This window comes from Pteronotus mesoamericanus, unplaced genomic scaffold (assembly GCF_021234165.1).
Source record: "Pteronotus mesoamericanus isolate MK-2021 breed Mesoamerican mustached bat unplaced genomic scaffold, CSHL_Meso_final scaffold_651, whole genome shotgun sequence".
Classification (NCBI taxonomy): Eukaryota; Metazoa; Chordata; class Mammalia; order Chiroptera; family Mormoopidae; genus Pteronotus; species Pteronotus mesoamericanus.
Genome location: NW_026555325.1, coordinates 31682792 through 31697358, shown reverse-complemented (window position 1 = coordinate 31697358; position 14567 = coordinate 31682792). Strand labels below are relative to the sequence as shown.

General features: G+C 42.0%; 1 protein-coding gene and 1 pseudogene across 1 annotated transcript in view; both read right to left on the bottom strand.

Moving 5' to 3' along the window:
* MYO3B (myosin IIIB) overlaps positions 1 to 14567 on the bottom strand; it is a 389700-nt gene that overhangs the window by 30068 nt on the left and 345065 nt on the right. The window lies entirely within an intron of this gene.
* LOC129061857 (etoposide-induced protein 2.4 homolog) lies at positions 11136 to 11754 on the bottom strand (annotated as a pseudogene).

The window sequence follows — 14567 nt, the reverse complement described above, 5'->3', positions numbered from 1 at the left end:
AGAAGGGGAAAAGAGAAGAAGGGTGAGGGAGGAGAGCCTGGAATTAAACAGTTTTTATTAAAGAGAGACTGTGAAAAATCCTGGAGGTAACTGAGTTTACCCGGTTCCTACTGGACTATTTTCTACCACTGGCAAAAACAGGACTTGAGAACTAGCAAACCAGTTAGAACCTTGCCCACCTGCTTTATGTGGCCTCTTCCTGAACTACCACATTCCTCAAGTGTCACCGTTGCCATTTTCTTTCCCTGTATTTCAGGAAGGAGTCTGTTGGAGTCACTTTAATAAGCATAGCTTTTCAATTCTTGCTTTATCTTATTTTGTCTTTTAAGTCCTGAAAAATTTGCAATCATTGAAGAATGTTCTTTTGTTTAAGAGGGTTCAATTTTTTTCCTCTAACTCCAAAAATACTGACCTAGTTGGTTTCTGCATCTCTTGGCACCATTCACTTCCCTCTTAGCTTAAGGGCTATTAAATGAGAGTAACATTTCCTTACAGATTTTAGTCAAAACAATGTTTAATTAACATTTTAATTGAAAAGTGCACATACTTCAGGTAGAGGAGAAGAAGAAGAAGAAAAACAGCAGGAATGAACAGCAAGTACTCCCCAGACCCCCAACCCTTGCTGCAGAGGAAGCCACGGGTGTTAAGGTATCGGGTAAAATAGCCCAAGGCTGTGGCTCTTCTCCTTAAAGCAAAACTACCCGCCCCTCCATCCCTCAAATGTAATTTCTACATTTTGTGCCTTGCCTTTTTCACCTTTCAATATAACACGGGGACTGTTCCACAGAAAAACATGAATATAGCTTTCTTGTGGATTCATGGGATTAAGTTTTAATGGCTGTGCCATCATTTAACACATTTTCTATTGATAAACATGTAGATTTTTCTTAGCGTTTAAAAAACATTAAAAATTCTTAAGCAATTACATGAAACCTTTACCCAATATTAATTAAACAGCTGTTATCCCAAATTCCAAAGAGGGTTAGATTGGGAATAACTACTATTTTCATAGTGATAAGAAAGACGGCTCTTTTACCTGACATCTGAGGATATCAGCAACCCTAGCCTTTAGGAATAATAAGCATAAGCCAAAGGAATAATAAGCAGAGAACAAATACGAAAGTTTTAAGACATTTAGAAAAACAATGCTTTAGAATAAAGAAATATGAGATAGTCTCTCAAATAGCTCCTATAGCAAGTACATAGTGTTTTGTTCTTTACTGGACAATGTGCTGTTAGATGTTTCAAAAGGCAAATTTTCTAAAGATGCTTTCTTTCACACTTTATATTATATGGACAATTAATATTTTCACTTTTAAACAATACCACTACCTTTCTTTGGGGGAGATTTTCATAGACCTAATTAATGTATTAAGGAAGCAAAGTGCTCACAGTCTTCCCCTAGGATCGCCACTGGTTGGGAAGTGGGTTCAGGGGCAGGGAGGTAGAGATTTTGTGGGAACACATAAAATAAAATTTGGTTGTGAACGTTTGGAAGTCAGTCTGTAAGATTTTGTCTTTTATCTGTGAGCCCTGGAGAGACGTGGAGGCTTCTCTGATAAGGATGACATACACTAATGAGCAGTGGCATGTAGAATGAATCAGAGGAGGGACGGAAGGGAGAAGCAGCAAGGACACTGTAGCAGTCCAAGCTGAGGTGATGAAAACTTCGGCTGGAGTGCGAACAGCAGAAACAAAAAGGGAACCTTAACCCTTTTTCTCTGTACCGGCACCCTTGAGAAGTAAGACAAATGCCAGTAATTAAGAGGGTTTCACTCTGCTTTCAAAATTTTGTTGCAAATGCAGAAGACAGCACAATTAAGAGGCTAAACCATAAAAGTGTGTCATGATAAATCATGAAACTCTATTTAAACAAGGAAGCGATTGTCTTCAGACTTTTCTTTTGCTCAGTGAAAGGGCTGCGTTTGCATCCTCTGACTGGTGCCTTCCCTGAACCACCATCCTCATAAGGCAGCAAGGCAAGACCTCCAAGAAAGGAAAATAGTCAACAATGACTATTCATGAGTTTATGTGTAAAACAGTTCTAAAAATGATAAAAGATGTGGGTGAATACATAATTAGCGATGTGGGAAAGAGCTCTCTAAGCATAAGACCAAAGGCACTATTCTTAAAAAAAACCAAACTGAGTTGACCACATTAAAATTGGGGGGGGGGGGGGAAGGAAATCCCTTTAGCAGAAAAATAGATAAAAAAAGAAATAAAAGAGCAAAGGAACGCAAAATAAAATGAAAAGGGAAACAATAAAGTGGAAAAATATTTGTAACAACTATATTGAACAGATCACTATGCCTAATGTATCAAGAGCTATTACAAATCTTTGAGAGGAGGAGATTTCCTGCTCAGAGCTGTCTCCAGAAAATAAAGCAGACTGGGCACACTTTCTGAATGCCTCTCTTTTGATGTAAAGGCAGCCACAATTACCTGGAGTATGGCCAAATGGGTGCTCCCAGTACTCACAGAATTATGTGCTTTAGCTTGATGTAGTCCTTTCTACTGGGCAGTAAGGAGAGAGAGGATGACTAAGAACATGACATGGAAATGTGGGAGAAAGTCTTATAGGGTGAGATAAAGCCAGAATGAGTGGAAATATAGAATAAGTAGAGAAATACAAATCTATTTTCCAAGCAACACAACACCCTGAGAAGAAGGTAAAAGTGCCTAAAATGTAGGACCCAGCTGCAGTAGACATTTTATTAAATATGTATTGAATTTAAGCAAAGACATAGCATGATTTCAGGCAAAGGCGCAGAGATGAAATGGGTCCTGCCTTTAATAATAATTAAAATAATACCTAATTCTGTTATAATGGCTCGTATGTACTAGATTCTGAACTTACAGCTTTGACATGGGTGATTTTATTTAATTGTCCTAACAACCCCGTAAGATTGACATTTTTATCCCCATTTTACAGATTTGAAAAGGGAAACTGAAACATTTCTCAAGTTTGCAGTCCCAGAAAATAGCCAGGTGATTCAAATTTGACTCCAGAGCCCAGGTTCTTTCCACTAGTTCAACCTCCATCCCTCATCAGCAGGTGGATTACATGCAGTCTCAGTGGACTGAGGCTGCCGCCGCAAACACGGCACTTGGAAGAAGCGCTGCAGTTCCAAATTTTCACAAGGATGGACGCATTCCCCAAGGGTCATGAAGCCTCAGACTAGGCTACAAGGCTGGTAGACTAAAAAAAGAAAAGCTGTCATGAAGTAAATGGCATTTCCGGTCCTTCTACCCTCCAGTGACCTAACTGTGCTCTGTTTGCTCAGATGGAGGTGGGCCCTGGTGCCGAGCACTGAACATGGCAGGGGAATTCGTCTGTGAGGCCCTTTGATGTCGCATGCATCCCAGGAACACCCAGCGAAAACAGGGAGAGCTGCTTCGTGTTTATGCCTCTAAACAGAACCATTTGAGTACACAGACTAAAAGAGCAGGTCCGGGAACACTGCGTTTTCTCCAATAGAGTGATTCATTACTAACGTCTTCATTTTGGACACTGCAGTTGAATATGAAGCCATATGCTTTAAATTAAAAACACACTAAGCAAATCACAAGTTTCTCAAGCTGGTGCTTAAAGTCTGTTTTGGCATCTGTTGGTTGCCAAAGACCCATATGATCCTGTAATTAAACAACAAATATTTTCTGCAAAATCAATCATTTTAGCTGTCCCCAAATGCTATGATTATGATGTTTAGATTTGATGTTGAAAAATAAGTTGCACAACTAGACCTTTTAGAATTGTTTGTTCCCTGTTCCAATACTGTCCCGATCTTTCTCTAGCCATCTTATTCCAATTCATTGTATTAGAATGCTAAGCCTTTTAGTTACATATGCAATAAACAGCAGAACCACAGAGCCAGAAATGCTGGCAGCAGAGCCACCACAAATAGATACTATTATATCTCCTTGATCCCAAGATTCATTCACCATGAGGTTGGTACCAGAGTCAGCCAGGGCTCTTGGCTGCAGTCCTCAGAGGCCAACCAAGATCATCTGAAGTAAAAAGGGAATTTGCTGGCAGGAATCCAGGGGCTCACAGAGTTGATGGAGAGGTAAAGAAGCCAGCCTGGATAACAGGCGGGACCCGGGGCACACTGAAGACCAGGCCTGGCCCCCGCTGCCCTCGTGACTCCACCTCCCTATGTCCTTGCCTGGTTGGCTCAGGGACCTGGGGAGCAATAACTTGGCAGGGCCTCTTTTAAGGGCTACTCCATGGCTGCTCTGCAGTGGAAGAAAGGGGGTTGGCCCTTGCTTCCCCTCAAGAGGGTGAGGAGATTCACCAAGGAAGGTGGGAGACCTAAGAGCAAGATAAGGTCAATGGCAGGGCCAAAAGTTCTGGTACCACGTGCCTAAAATGGAGACCATTTTCTATTATCCAGCCATGTTTTACTACCTAAACAGGAAAGTGTGTGGGCAGGAAACCAAGTCTGGTAAGGGCCACAGAAGAGGCAAAGGTAGGACGAAGCACCTAGGGAGCAGGAGCTGGCAAGTGGAAGAGATTTCTTTCTGAAGGAATCCAAGCTTCTTTCACAGGCCTGTGGTTGGTGAATGGCTTCTTAGGCCCAACTTGGAGGCTGCTGTCTGCAAAATGCATAATTTCCTATCCCTTTAAAGGACTTCTTCACCCTGGAGGGCAGTGAGGTGGGTGGGGTAGTGGTGGCTGTGGGGCAGGGGAAGGAAAAATATGAAACAGAGGAAGAGATGCTTATTTCAAATAAATCATCCTTCCCCCTATGAATCTTATGGGTGGGAGAAAACATATAGTCAGATTTAAGGAATTTCATGGTCCAAATCAAGCCCAATTAGGAACGTGCAGAAATACTTTGGTATGTGGAACAGCTAGAAACAGTGTTCTGCATGATTTACATTGTACTCTGAGGCCCAGCTGAACTGATAGAAAAGAGAGCTTGGATGAGGAGGAGGCAGAGGGAGCCCCAGGGGCTGGTAACAGTCAACACAGGGACCACCTAGGAGGTGAGATGTGAGGGACTCGAGGGCCAGCCCTCTCCTGGGCTTGGTACCAGAAATGACAGCTTTTCTGGGCGAGGGGTGGTAAAATAGGGACGTCCCTCAGAATGGTTGTGATGGGGCTTCTTGGATTATTTTCAGTATTCCAACCAATCCAGCCAGAATCATAAACAGGCTAATTAAAACTTCAAATTTCTTTGCTTTGGCCTGAAACGAACTCACTCAATGTAATGCCGTTGGCTATATCACGTTGGTGGATTAAGCCCTAAAGACAACCATTCCTATACTTTAAATAAAGTGGAAGAATTAATTTTATTAAATAAACTATACCCTTGAGAGAAGATACAAATTTCAATATATATTATCCACAAGAGAGAATAATATAAGGTGTTATGAGTGGTCAAAATGTTGGGAACACCTGGATTCAAGCATTTTGACTGCAAAATTTCCCCACTAAGATGCAACTATATTTGAAAAGAGTGGATTCCTTAGCAATAGAGACCACAGAAGCCTCATTCATTCATTTGACTAACAGAGAGAGGCAATGGTTAGCTGGGTTAGGAGAAGGGAGGCCTATAAAAGAGTAGGTGGCATGTTCTTTGAATCTGGGAGACCCCAGAATATCCTTAAAGCTCTTAGAGATGAACAGTAAACAAGGAGAAGGGGGGCGAATTAATGAGTGGCAGAGATATACAGTGAAAAGTGACTTCCACTTCATAATTTGGTCTTGCCTGTCTAACGCTGCACGAGACAACTCACCGCCCTAGTGGCCACAAGGTCCCCATCAATCATTCGGCCATCTTCAGGTAAGGTAGAAGTGCCAGAACTACTACTATTTTTTGAACACCTCCTACATACCAGGCTCTGGGCTACCTCATTGGCATATGTTATCACTTCTCTACTCCACAAATCTGCAAAAAAAAAAAATGGTTATTGTTCCTATTTTACAGATGAGACTTAAGATTCTGGGAGTAAGTGCCTTGTCCGAGATCCACGTCCATTGAATGTGGGAGCCAGCTGTGAGCCTCTGGCTCCAGAGTCTGTGTCACTGTCTTGCACAGGGACTCTGGAGCCTGGGAAAAGACACTGTCCTTAGGCCCTCTCCACCCCAACCTCTGAGCTGAGTCTAGTGTGGCCAATGAGCATTGAACAATCACCTTCTGTGCCCGGTACTGGGCTGTCTTCTGTAAAACAGGAAACTGATGAAGGTGAGTAAACCCAGTTCATTGTGTGTGTTGGGAAGAGACTGCATATGCACAGCGGAGCCATGAGCTACAGAGAAAAGCGAGCGTGAAAAGCTGCAAGGAGGAGGCAGGGACTGAACACAGGCGGAGCTGGGGTTGGCACTTGAGGGGCTGGTCTTAGCTTGAGGCACAGTGCACCTCAACATGCTGTCACTGGGTGGGATATCAGGGGGCTGCTCAGGACCTGCCACCCTCAGGGCAATGATTTCGTAGCAGAGTTGCCATTTTGTTTAGTTCCCAACACCAGTGGTAAAATTCCCATTTGCTGTTGATAATGTGTTAGATGTCTGTTAGCTCAAGTGATAGAAACCATTTCAAAGTTGTTTACTTAAAACAGGAAACATTGGTTTATTTGACAGAATAGTCCGGAAGAAGAGCTGGCGTCAGGTTTCCCAGGAGCTTAAGTCATAGAACCTTAAATCATGTAAACTCTTATGCCCGTAGTTCCTCCTTCTGTCCATCTCCAAGTTCTGCTGCTCTTTGTGCCCTGACCATACTCGCTTTTACTTTGTACAGCTTTTCTCTACTTGGCAGTGTGGTGGTGCTAAGAGCAGTACGGTGGGAGGGCACGATATTGGGGGTGTGAGGTAGCCACGTATAAAATCTCAGGCCTACCTTGAGGCATTTGACCTTCTCTGGACCCATCACAGTGGCCAGCGGGAATAAGTGATTCTAATAGACCAGACTTGGGTCACATACCCAAAGTTTTGGCTGGGAGTTAGCATAAGTTGCCAGAGTGCCTCATCAAAATCACAAGGAAGTATGTGTGTTGGGGACAATTCCCCGAAGGAAAGAAGGTGACATAATCAGAAGAAGTAGAGAAGAAAAAATGCTGGGCTGACAATGCTAACAGTTGTTGGTTACAGTGTCATTAGGAATATCACAATGTACAAAAGCAGTGAGCTCCATGAAATAATCTCTATAAAAAATGACCAGACATCCCATGACATAGGAAAATCTTACAAATGGTCCTGACTAATGACTACCAGGGTGCACATCAGAGACAGCTGGAAAAAAAAAGAAAAAGTAGAAAGCCAAGGCTGCATCATGTTGAAGTGTATGGAGCTCATTTATTTTAAGATGTGCAGTTCTCTTTTAATTATTTATGATACCTCACAGCATACTGTAAATGGATCCCAATATGTCCTGTGAGAATAATGATGTTGTAGGACTAACAGGCCTCACTCCAGTCTCTGTTCTCCAGATCTTGCTAAGAGGTGGGAGAGAAGAAGTGCAAGTTGATATTCACGTCTGTTTATATGCTTGGAGATGAATCTTTTCTATGTTAATGTGTGTGCAAGGGAGCTGTGGGCTCTGGAAAAACTCTGTGAACCTGGGTAAGCCACTTTGGGCCGCTGAACCTCAGTACTCTCACTTGTAAAGTGAAGATAAGACTCTCCTTGAAGTTGGTGAGGGATTCATTCATTACTGTGTTCAAAGTGTCAATTGTGCTTATTGAGCATTTGTGATGGCTGCCAAGGGTGCATCACTAAACAGCGTGGAAAGGATCCCCGCCCTCAGTGAGGGAGACAGATGAAAGGAAATGATATTCAAAAGGCCCCTGGCACAGAACCTGGTACACAGTAAGTGCTCAGTAAATGTGAAATTGTCTTCGCTTGACTTTCCCTGCCAATCTACTCACTCATCTTGTCTTCATCTAAAGATGATGGCAAGTCTCAGTTTCTTTGCATCTCAGTTTCCTCATGGATTTATTGAGGGTTTTAGAGGGGCTTTCTGAGGTTTCTTCTTGCTCTAAAACTTTGAAAATCTTTGGTTCCCCTTCTTCTTCTCCCAGAGCTCAGAGAATGGGCTTGTTAAAGGGAATCTCATTGGAGACAATCACTTCAATCCTGTCTTTGAAGGGCAGCTTCGTTGTGGTTGTCAAGCTGGCCCTCATCAACCTGACCCCAATATAAAGCTGGTTAGGGACACATTTCTACACCCCACCTAAAACATCCTCAGAAAGCACCTCCATCAACAGAAAGGCATATATAAGCATGATTTTACAATACACTTAAGAGGCAGTGCAGTTATAATAAGGGATTTCACCAGATAGATTTGGCTGGAATCTCAGCACTACCTATGGGATTTTGGACAAATGATTTAACCTCTTCACACCTCATTTTCCACATGTGTAAATGGGAATAAAAAAGTCTCCTTCAGCAGAGATATTAAGGGTTGAATATTAGTGTATGTGTGGGGACCCGGTGTGGAGTAGGCATTGAGTAAATGGAATACAGGCATACCTTGGAGATAGTGGAGGTTTGGTTCCAGGGCCCTGCTATAAAGCGACTTTCTATCACAATAAAGCAAGTTGTTAATCTTTTTGCTGGTGAAGGGTCTTGCCTTCAAGTCGTAAAAAACACAGTATCTGTGAAGCACAATAAAGCAAAGCGCAAAACGAAGTATGCCTGTACACCACCTTGAGTTGAGAAGTGACAGCATGTTAATTGCAGAATGGTAAATGCAGGGAACTTCTGCAGGAAAGCACCTGGGGCTAGTTCTAGATTTGCGCTCTCAAGCTTCATGCATTTGAAATGAGTTTGATACATAATATGTGTGCATTCTGTATATACATTATTCTTTTAGCAGAAGGCGGGGGGAGGAGACATTAAGCAAGTTAACCAGGAAGTGTGGTGCTCCCCTGTGAAACAAGAGAGTTGGACTTGGTGACCTCTAAGATCCTTTTCACTTCTAAAGTTCTAGAATTCCAGGCTTTGTTGAAAATCTGTGGGAGAATTTGCCAAAAAAGAAAAAAAATGTTTTTTTTGTCCTATTTTGCTTGACTATTTGTTTCCACCTTGTTAGCCATCCTTTGTTATCATTGACTTCTGTTGTCATTAACCTCATGTTTTCATAGGAAATCTCTTTTGTCCACTGAAATGTGAAAAGGTGTGGTTTATAATACCAACAACTCTTTGATTTTTATTTTTGATCTCACAGAAAGTGGTCTGAGCTCTCTTAGCATGATCATGAGAAATAATAGAGGCCCTAGGTACCTTTAACACAGAGACCCAAGAGTTTTAGGCCTCTTGAGCGTGAGATTAATGTTGTGAAGGTCTAAAATTACAGGCACATATTGACACCGCACAAGCTCTTAAGTCCACAGGAATCCGCTGGTGCTCAAAGGAGAGCAATCAAAAACCTAAATTAATAATTATGTCAATAGATTTCGCTAAGGAAGGAAAGAAAAATTATCATGCCTGAGGCTATTGGAAAAAAAGTTTCAAGTGGGGAGGGAGAAGTAATAAAATATTCAAAGGCCCACTTCTAAACGTTGAGAGCAAGTGTGGGATTATGGCCTTTCTCTTCTACCAGCCCATTGTGGCAGGAATCCGTGGCTTCTGAATACTGGGGTATCCTCTCGAGTTAATTGACTCAAATATCCTGCTGCAAAGTCAAAAGTCTGACGGACTCTGAGTGTGAAGAGAGCAGTTCAGCCAAGTGCGTCCCCCTACAGTGCCCTAGAGAGCCCAGTGCAGAGAAGCCATTTTTGAATGGCTTCCATGTTTTGGTTTTACATCTAATGAAATTTTCCTTTATGGCCCCAACCCCACATTAACATATTTTACTTTTAACCCACCTGGAAGGAAGGAGCCAGGCACAAAGCACACCAAGAACTAACCAAACATTGTCCTCACACCAGCTAAGGCTATTTTCTTCAAACTTAAACACACATACACAAAACCATTTCTCTTTCTATTACCAGAAATAGTGCACAATATTTGTCCCCAAACATCTTAGGGTGTTAACTCTTATATCAAAGGGGGATATTTAGGGTAGAACTTTTGAGAAAAACTCTCAATTTTTTAACCATTGTCCTTTCGTTCATAGGAACAAAACATTCACTCTCCTATGCCTTTTTGTTGTTTTCCGAGAAAGTAACTCTACCAACACTTTCATCACAGAAAGTAACTTCCAATTTCTTTTTTTTAAAACAGCTAACATTTAATTATGACATTTTAAAATTGTACAAGTGTTCTAACATCTGCCCCTCCCCCCATATTTAGTCTTTTTAGAATGACAGAAAAACACCAATCACAGGTTTAATGGGTTTCATAAGTTTACCCCTTCACTTCCTATTTGCAGCACCCAACATTCCTTTTAAACACCAGACAGACCCAGCTGTGGCCAACAGTAAATTTCAGACCTGCAGAGTTTAAAAGTTCAAGTACTCTGAGCATCCTGTGTTGCAGTGGCACTTGTCCAAAATCAGTACCTCCCTGCAGTTGGGGAACTTTAAATGTACCGGTGAAAACAGCATTCCCCTTTAAAGGAGAAGAAAGATCACTTCTCAAACCCAGCAGATCTGGCTGGGAGGTCTCTTGTCCTGTCACATCTCTGCAGGCTTTATTTTATTGCAGTGGAGCCAGCGAGACTAAAATCTAACCTGCGTCACAGGGAACAAGACAGTGATGGCTATAAAGGGTGTGGCCAGGAGCAACTGAGATACTCCTTTACCTCCCACATCCAATATATGCTCTTCATAGAAAAACAACAAAAATAACAGGTCCACAAGATACAAAAGCTAGAATTACAAAGTCTATTCACCCAGGGGTAGTGGAAGGCAGGAAGGGGAGGTGGGAGGGTAAGTGGCATGGGAAGAAAAGTGTTCTGATCAGTCCAGGCACGGGGGCTGGCAAATGCTAGAAAAGAGCTGCAGAAACACCTGTGGCCCTTTCAGACTCACAGGCATTAAAAATCCACATATCAGTGTCAGGAAGACTGTGCCTTATGTGCACCAGAAACAAAACCCCCAATTCCTGAGAAGGAAATATGCAGAGGGCCCTTGGCAGTGTGGGTCCTGCCTTTCTTGGAGGAGGAGGTACACAAGAAAAGAGCTGCACAACCTCCTTTCAATCCTACTCACCCCCGCCCGCTACCCGCCCCCCCCAGATGGTAGGTGACTCAGTGGCCTGGAGCATCCTTTAGTTTGGCAGGGGACAAATGCAGTGAAGGGAGCCTCTCTGCAGAGATTCAGCTACTTGGGGCAGACTGCAGGTAGACCATCCTGTGGAAAAGTCTCTTGCTTAAGAAAACCACCAAGGAGAAGAGGTGTAACTAAGTTTTGCCAGGGGTCTTTGCTTCATTCACACTGATGATGAATAAAGGAATTAGGACAGTGAAGAGGCAGCCCTTGATAAAGTATGGGGACTGCACCTCTGTGAGGAAAGCCAAGGGCAAACCAAATCCAAAATAGTAAGGCCAATTCATCTCTATGCCTGACAACCGCTGGTGCATTTTAATTCCTTCATTGAACTAACAATATTCATAGCAGTACAGTGAGTAGAGAAGGGACATTCAAGAGACCAACCAGCTGAGCAACAAGGAGGATGGAAAAGAGACTCACAAATATCCCCTGGATGAAGAAGAAAAGAGCCTGAAGCAGAAGGTTGAAGAGCAAGCATGTCAGCAATGATTTTGCTAACAGGAGGGAATGAGTGAGGCTTCCTCCCTGACGTTGGGTTGGCCAAAATGTCTGTGTGTTTTTTTCCATAAAATAAAAGACCCATTTTTCATTTTCACCAATAACTTTATTGATTTGTATATTTTGAGTTTGTTGGCTATCTCCCACATGGTATAATGTTGATTGTTCTCAATTAATGTCTCAGTTTGACCACTACCAATGTTAACTGCTCTACCAACCATGGAGCATCATCCAGTGAGAAATCTCCAGCATGAAACTTCACAAACCACTTTGACTTGTTCAATCAGTCACAGTACCTTCTCCATACACTGCACAAATCTTTTTTTTCTTTTGCATCTCAGTTGTGTTTTTACTGTTCTTCAAATAATAAAGCATAATATGTCAAAAATGTTGCATATCTTCTTCCATCTTCAATATTAAAATGGCTTCCAAAAGTTCATCAATTCTGATAAGTTTTAAAAAGATGCATGCTGATATGAGAGCTGTCACAATACAGTTTAACAAAATTGTTTCAAATGAAGTTAAAGACAACTAAGCACTAACAGAGCCATCAGACAGAAAAAAACTAAATGAACATTTTGCCCAACCCAATACACAGAGGAGAGAGAAGCATCCCAAGATCTTTCATCGTGAAGAACCTGGCAGCTCTGAAGCTCAGCTCCGGCCCAGCCCCTTGCCCACTGGGGGTCGTCTGGATCCTCTGCGCCAGACTGGACCGCCAGCTGCCACCGGGAGCTTCCAGGGCCGAGGCTGCTGCGCCAGCACTGAGCGCCCAAGACGTGGGAGGTGGTGCGAAGTCAACGGGGACGGAGCCTCCTTTTTTATATATAAAGAAATATGTACCTACATCTATAAAGAAAAAAGATATACTATATACATATATGTGTATGTATATGAGTATGTTTATGTATATATATATAATACACATATCACTTTTGTTTCTCGGTTAACTGTATTTTGAACAATGGTTGTGATAAAAACATTTAACTACAGGCAGCACAGGTTTGAAGCATATTTTAACCAAGCTAATATAGGCATAAATCCTCTACGGTTTCATGTTTAGGAGTTAGTTGTTTTCTTTTCTTCTGTCAGTGTAAATTCAACAAAAACAATTTAAAAAACCCACATCATGCACCGTTACAAAGGCAGGTATGAAAAGCTAACTAAGGGCTGACATTACTTTTCTACATCACAAAGTGCCCCTTCAGCAAATATGCTAAAATCCTAACTTTGTGGACATTGGGCAAATTTAGTAAGACAGAAAACCAACATACCCATTCATTAAAAAAAAAAAAAATTCCAAATTGAGTTCTAAAGCTTTTACTTGTATTATTTACACAAAATGTTAAATATTTGGATAGTCAACTGTCAGATAGAGTAGCAGTTCCTGGAAAAATTACTTTCCATGAAACTGCAAAAGATCTGATTTTGACATCAAAATTAATTTCACATAATTTTAGATTTAGTTTAAATCCAAATAGATCTGATTTGGAGCCATCAAAAATTAAATTTTAAGAGCACACAAGCAGAATCTCCGGTGCCTGGCGAAGCCTTCAGGACCACTGAAACCAAAACTTCTACCACATGACCTTTCTTCAGGGGCAGCCCCGCTCTTTAAATTAAGAACTTTTCATCTCACAGAAAATGAAAAATAATGAGCAATTTCTTTGAGTCACGTATCTCTGTTGCCAGAAAAATAAAAGACATTGAATTTTTCAGTAACATACATTACAGGCACCATTTTTGCTTTTATGTAAAGTATCAATTCCACATGTAATTGCTGAATATTTTCTAAATTAAGAGCCCATGTGGTGAGCGGGTGCACACAAAAAGATAATCAGAAAAATCTCGGCATTAAAATATAGTCTCCAAGTAAAAACACATAAATCACTTCGGTAAGGCCCAGCCTGCTGTGAAAATTGCTGCTCTCAGCTTTGTATTTCTGTTGAGTCTAGGGCAGAGGACTGAAAATCAACTGGGCCTGTGATCTTAGGTCACAAAGTAAAGGCAACTAAAACAAATAGCTACAGAGAACAAACAGAAAGCAACATAGAAATCTACTCTGGGGTTATAATAGACTATGTACCAGAAGAAGACTTGCATTCTAGTTTCTGCTTTTCACGCCACTGCCTAGTTGAATTCACCATAGCCGAGGTGCTAGTTTGTAGGTGAGGATAATCTTCTCTCCCTGAACAAACACCGTGTGATTTCTTGAAGTGATTTCCCACTCGGAGAGCAGCAATTCTACTTATTTCCTTACTCAGTTGCTTGTTTAGAACCTGTTGCTAATGAGGTGACAGCTATAGGTTTTCTGATCACCTGGGTCAGTTCCGTTCCCCACAAATGGTACCTCTACTGCTGGCTGGTCACCTCACAAATGTCACAAGGGGGCAAGCCTGAGAGCACATCTGTGCCCAGTGTGATCCTGTGTCCACTCCTGCAAAACCACAAAAGGTGTGCAAAAGTGAGACTGGCTCTGCAAGAGCTCAAGGCTCTCAAATGCAAGCAGGTGACAAAGGTGAGCAGACTGTTCAACCATGCCGCTTCTTTCCATCCTGAGCTTTCAGATGTGAGCTGGATAAAAGAACAGGTACTTTTTTGCTCCTCCATAAAGAAAGACATGCTCAAGTGACTCCTGAAACCACTCCTGGCTCAGGACACAAAGAAGCACAGGGAGTCAGACATTATTCACCTGGGATGCATTACTCAGACTAGCAGAAACATTAGCAACCTGAGCACACGCTGGAATTTACGTGTGAGACTTATGTATCAGCTTTGCTCTCTGTGCATGCACCTGGAGCTGTAGTCTTCAGCCATGGCTGCACTTTAGAGTCATCTGGGGAACTTTAAAACAATCTTGATGGCCAGGCCACACCTCCAAACCATTTTATCTGAATCTCTGGAGGTAGGAC